This window comes from Amborella trichopoda, chromosome 5, assembly GCF_054954075.1.
Source record: "Amborella trichopoda isolate Santa Cruz 75 chromosome 5, AtrichopodaSantaCruz75HAP2 v2.0, whole genome shotgun sequence".
Taxonomy (NCBI): domain Eukaryota; kingdom Viridiplantae; phylum Streptophyta; class Magnoliopsida; order Amborellales; family Amborellaceae; genus Amborella; species Amborella trichopoda.
The window spans coordinates 29,997,501-30,004,070 of NC_142340.1; positions in this window are offsets into that span (position 1 = coordinate 29,997,501).

A 6,570-nucleotide genomic window follows, 5' to 3' on the forward strand; every position below is an offset into this window, starting at 1 on the left:
TATATACAATATACAATATTGTATATATATAAAATATATACAATATTGTTTATATATATATAATATATTGTATATATATAATATTATATATACAATATATTGTATATACAATGTTATATATATACAATGTATATATTGTTTATATATACAATATATATTATATATACATTGTGTATATTGTATACAATGTATATATACAATATTGTATATATATTGTATGTACAATGTATGTATTGTATATATACAATATATATATTGTATATTGTATACAGTATACAATGTATTTATACAATATATATATACAATGTATATATTGTATATTGTATGCAGTATACAATGTATATATTGTATATATATAATATATATTATATATATATATATATATACAATATATATGTATATTGTATATATACAATGCATACATTGTACATAAAATATATATACAATGTATATATTGTATGTAGATATATATATATATATATATATATATATATATATATATATATATATATATATATATACAATGTAAATACAATACAATATATATATATACAATACAATATATATATACATAGATATATATATATATATATATATATATATATATATTTAGAATATATACAATGTATATATATATATATATATTTAGAATATATACAATGTATATATATATATATATATATATATATATATATATATATATATATACATACAATATATACAATGTATATACAATATATATATTTATATATATATATATATACATTGTATATATATATATACAATGTATATATATTGTATATATATTGTATATATTGTATATATAGTGTATTTGATATATATTGTATATCAAATACAGTGTATATATAGTGCATATACAATGATATACAATGTATATATAGTGCATATACAATGATATATAATGTATATCATTGATAAACATTGATATCAAATAACACAATGTATATCTATGGTGTTTGCACAAACAACATTATATACCATTGTATACCAATGGTATACCACAAACACATTGTACAGTGTATATCAATATTGTACTAACATTGATATACAGTGTATATCAATGTGTTGTATACAATATCAAACACATTGTATATACAATGTTTGATAGGATATATACCATTGATATACACTGTATGTACGATGTGATATACAATATTGTATCACAATGTGTTTGATATACATTGTATATGAAACACATATATATATATATGTTTGATATCATATGTATATGATATCACATTGTATACAGTATCATATATGTGTATAGAGTATATGTATATCATATACTGTATATCATATACAATGTGATATATAATGTATATAATGGTAATATATATTACATTGTATATGATATACAGTATATGATATACATATACTGCATATCATATGTGTCTCTGATATCATATATGTATACATATCAAACACATATTATATACATATACAAAATGTATATGTATATGTATACAACACATACAAAAAAGTATACTGTATAAATATTGCTTTATACTGCAATTTTGTGGTGGGACTTACAATGTATATGACATATATAAACACACATTCGTAACTCTAGTGGTGATACAAAAATGTCTTTGGGAGTGATTATTATGCCTGAGAAGGAAGTAGTCCTAACTCTTTGGGAGTGAAGAAGAAAGAAAGGAAAGAGAGAAGAGAGAGAAGGAAAGTGGATGAAGAAGATCAGAGAAGAAAAAAGAAAGCGAGATATAAACGAGAGGAGAGAGAAAGAGAGAAAGAGATGAAGAGAGAGAAAGAGATAGACAAGAAGAGACAGAGAGATGAGATGAAGAGAGAGGAGAGAGATGAGAGGAGAGAAAGAGAGAGATGAGAGAGAAATATGAGAGAAGGAGAGAGAAAGATGAGAGGAGATAGAAAGATGAGAGGAGAGAGAAAGATGAGAGGAGGAGAGAGAAAATTACCTTTACCAAAGGGTACCAGACCTTTCCTTCTCTTTCCTCTTTCTCTCTCTCTCTCCAAGACTACCCACAATTTGAACGTGAAAACTTTCAAATTTTATTGATGAGTATTGAAAAATCAAATAACAATTGTGGTTAACATGTACTTATAGAATTGGGCCCAAACATGAGTGTACGCTAAAAAACTACCTAAATTGACGATAATTATAATTTAATTGAATTAAAAAAAAATCTTAAATTTCATTCAAAAGGACTGGTTTGCAAAATTCCAATACAGTCCCTGTTGCTGCCTTAGAACTTGCGTGATCTTCCATGGATGATTCGGGGTTGCTCCGACATCTGTTTGGCTGAAAGATGATTGCTTACTTGTCGGGCTCAGCATGACCATCGATTTGATACCAACTTCGAGCCATGGCTCGTGTTTTCAGACTACGATCATGCGACTCAAAATTTGCATAGATCTTGAAAACTTTTAATCGATAGTGTGCTTGTTTCTTGATGTTTTTCTTTGATTTCTTCATTTAATCACCTGAACATGCTATCACGATCCTGTTGCAACAAACGCAAACTCGATTTTGTGTATGGATGAAGATTTCGTCGTATTAGGTTTTTGGTCGAAATCTAGAACTTTGACGGTTGAAATCTGTAGAAAATTTGATGCCTTTGTGTTCCAAATCCAAACGTTCATCGAATGCGGGGTTCTGGCCAGAGATAGCTTAGACCTTACGCACATAATGCAATTAGTTTGGTATCGATAACGTATGCCAGCGCCGTGATTTGGTCGCTCGAACAAGGCGTGTTGCTGTTGAATTTTCTGCAACTATCTTCACGAATCATCAACTTCCCTCTAGTTTTTCTCCTCGCTCGAGTATCGTCACGGTCATGCCACATATCAAAATGCTTGTCTTGATGAAACGAACACGCTCACCAAATTTGAGAGCGGTCCGACTTAGAACAGGTTTTCGATTGTGCCGGATCCAATGGCAGTGGTCCCACAGCTGTTTGAGGCATCAAAAATATAATTCTACTTATGGGGTCTGTTTCAGGGTGCTAGAAGCTGATTTTTCTGAAATTGTTTCTTTATCTACACTGCCTTAGACATGTTGGATTGAGACGAAACTTGGTAGGTGGCCTTTTGGAGTGCTTAGGAAGATTTTGACTCGTTTTGGGGCAATTCTGAGACTGTTAGGAATTCCACTGTATGTTAAGGCTTTATTGACTGACTTCTTTTTTATTCCGCATCGAGATTCACGGTGCTGAAAAATGTGTTCAAACAGCTTGCCCCGCCGAATGTTGTGCTTCAAGAGAAGTGAGAAGGACAATAATAAAAAAATTTCCTTCGGCTTTATTACTTTTTTTTCCTAGCCGCAGGACCACGTGAACATCGAGGAGATTCACACAATGCTGCAACTAGGATGCTGAGACGTTTGGATGCAATGTACAGGTCCATCCATGGAGACTTTAGGGGGAGAACAGACGTTTTTAGGGATTATGTCCAAGTCCTCACCCTTGCATGGACTGTTTGTGATTCTGAAGCTGAGGATTTTGTTCGGACCTCGGTGGTCAGAATCAGGCCCTTATGGCAGTCGAGTGCCGTGTTGAAGGGCATTTTTCCCAATTAGTCTGTTTTGTATCCTTTGATGTTGGTCCACGTTTCTATGATTTTTTTTAATCCTAGATGGTATGCTGAAGGGCCTTTAGTTGGCATCCATCTATGTTGTGCACTAGATATTCCTTGGCTGGCAGGGTATCTCAGTTTATCAAGGTGACCGGCTTTGGGTATAACCCTTTCCCATTGCTAGCTGTTTCAATAATTAAGATACCTCTCTTCTTTGTCCGAGGCGACCCCTGACGATTCAATCCTAATTGCTACATAACAGGTCCAAAGTCATGGCTTACTTGGCTTTCTTGGGACATTTGCAGCGTCCTTGAAGTGTGTTAGCGACCTTGTAGGAATAATACTCTTCTTCATGAGACTTGTCTTTCCTTCTTGGTGAGTTTTCTGCCCTTCGAGTCCTTTTGTGAATGGACTCAGGCTGTCGAAATCTTTTCCTTGAAGCTCGTATGTTTTTTGGGTAGTATTGTGACACCAAGGATTTTTCTCTTTGAATGTGGGTTGAAGCCGCCTATTGAGGCGAGTGCTGCCTCAACCTGTTTATTGATCCAAGTAGCCTTTGTGGACTTTCACTTGAAGTTCGGAGGCAGCACCGTAGAGATGGTTTTTACCAACTTCCTTTTTATTTGGGGCTTTTTTACCCATGACCTTTCGACCATTTCTACCCTTATTCTCCATTTTTACTCACGATACCCTTTGGGGTTTTCACCGTGCCCAGGTTTTTATTTTCACGGAACTCTTTTACTCATGGTTTTGTGACCATGCTCATCCGTCATTTTTACTCATGGAATTCCCTTGTCTAGTATACACCATGCTTTTTTTTTGTGAAGGCGTGTTTAGGGTCATGCCTTCAGGACTGTTTGATGACATGTTTCAGCACCTTGGTCCTCGATGAGGAATAAGGGAGAAGTCGGTCAATGAAGCCTGACAAACAGTGGAAATTTGAATAGTCCCAGAATGTCCCCAGAATTGGTCAAGATCTTCATGAGGACTCCTAAAAGTCTCCTGCCAAGTTTTGTCACATTTCGACATGTCTAATACAGTGCAGACAAAGAAACGAGTTTGAGAATTAGCCTCAAGCACCCTGAAACAGACCCCTATAATTAGAACTACATTTTCGATGCGTCAAATTGCTGTGGGACCATCGCAATTGGATCTGGCATAGTTGAAAACCCTCAAGGTTAAATTTCATCTTAAACAGACACTTCAAGAAAAAGTTATAAGTGAAAGATCGAAACAGGAGGAGCCGCACACTATTCACTTGGGGCCACCCTGCAACTAAACGCCATTAACGGGACAGTCATGAATAGTAACTTGCGATGCTTATATGTCCCTCGTTTGAGATCGGATCTTGCTCAAACTTGATGGAGCATGTTTGTCTCGTCAAGACGAGCGTTTTGATATGTGGCATGTCTCGCGACGATGCCCGAGCATGAAGAAAAGCTAGAGAGAAGTTGTTGATCAGTGAAGAGAGTTACAGGAAATCAGTAGCATCGCACCTCGCTCAAGCATCCAAATCACGCCGCTCGCAAACCCGATCAACACGAGACTAGTTCCATCACGTGCGTAAGGTCTAGGACTATCTCTAGTCTGAACCCCGTACATGATGAATGGTCCGATTCCACATACGAAGCTGATGAAATGACTGAAAAATATTGCTCCGGAATTCCAGATTTCGGTAGAAACTCCAAAGTTGCAAAATCTTCATCTAAACATGGAATCGAGCTGCGTTTGTTGCCACACGATCGTGACGGCAAGCTCAGTTTGATTCAGTAAAGAAATCACAGAAAAACATCAAGGAACGAGCACACTATCGATCCGAAGTTTCATGATTCATCCAAGTTTCAAGTCACATGATCATGGCTTAAAAACACGATCCATGGCTCAAAGTTGGTATCAAATCAATTGTCATGCCGATCCTTATAAGAAAACAATCATCTTTCGATCAAACGAGCACCAGAACAACCCCGGATCATCCATGAAACATCACACACGTTTTAGGGCAGCACAAGGTCTCTTTTGAAATTCCACAAATTGTTAGGAAGGGGAAAATCTGTCATTTTGCACCCTATTTTCCTATTTCTTTTAATTCAGTTAAATCTTAATTTTCAGTAATTAGGTTTAATTTTGATCAATCCACCCATGTTTGGGCACAACTCTATATATACCACGTACTACCATTGTACGCAGACCTTTCATTCATTTGTCAAGGAGAACTTAGCTTAATAAAATTTCTCTTTCTTCTCATTGTTGAGTCACATTTGGAGAGAGAGAAACTTTTGAATCAATACCCCCAGGCTCAAGGTAAATATTTCTCTCTCTTCTTTTCTTTTCTTTTCTTTCCTTGTCCTCTTGTTTTTCTTCTTCTCTCTCTTCTTCTTCTTCATCTAAACTCCTCTCAGAGGCCATGCACGGCAGTGGCAGTGTCGTGCATGCCTCTTTCTTCTCTTTTCTCCCTCATTTCTCCCTCATGTGGTTTCATAGATCGTGCATCGCGATGGAAGCACCATGTGTGAACTGCTTGCTCCTTCTGTTCGTTCATCTTTATCTCTCAACGACGCTTGCACACGGCGCTGCTCATCGCCGTATGCAGAGGTATTCTTGATGTCTCAGTGAAGAGCGCAAATGATGAAACTTGTTGCCGCCCGCAGGGGTCTCCCCTTGTTGCCCGCCTATCACAGGCGGAGATGCTAATCGCCGCCCTGGAGGGGTTGCGGCAACGCCTATCACCATCCGTGAGCTTCCTTCGTGTGCTCGGTGCCTATCGCCATACGGGAGCTTTCTTCGTGAGCTCGATGCCTATCGCCGTCCGCAAGCTTTCTTCGTGCGCTCGATGCCTTTCTTCGTGCACTCGATGCCTATCGTCGTTTGCAAGCTTTCTTCATGCACTTGGTGCCTATCGTCGTCCATGAGCTTTCTTCATGGGCTCGGTGCCTATCGCTGTTTGCAATCTTTCTTCGTGCGCTCGTTTCTTATCGTTGTCTGCGAGCTTTCTTCATGAGC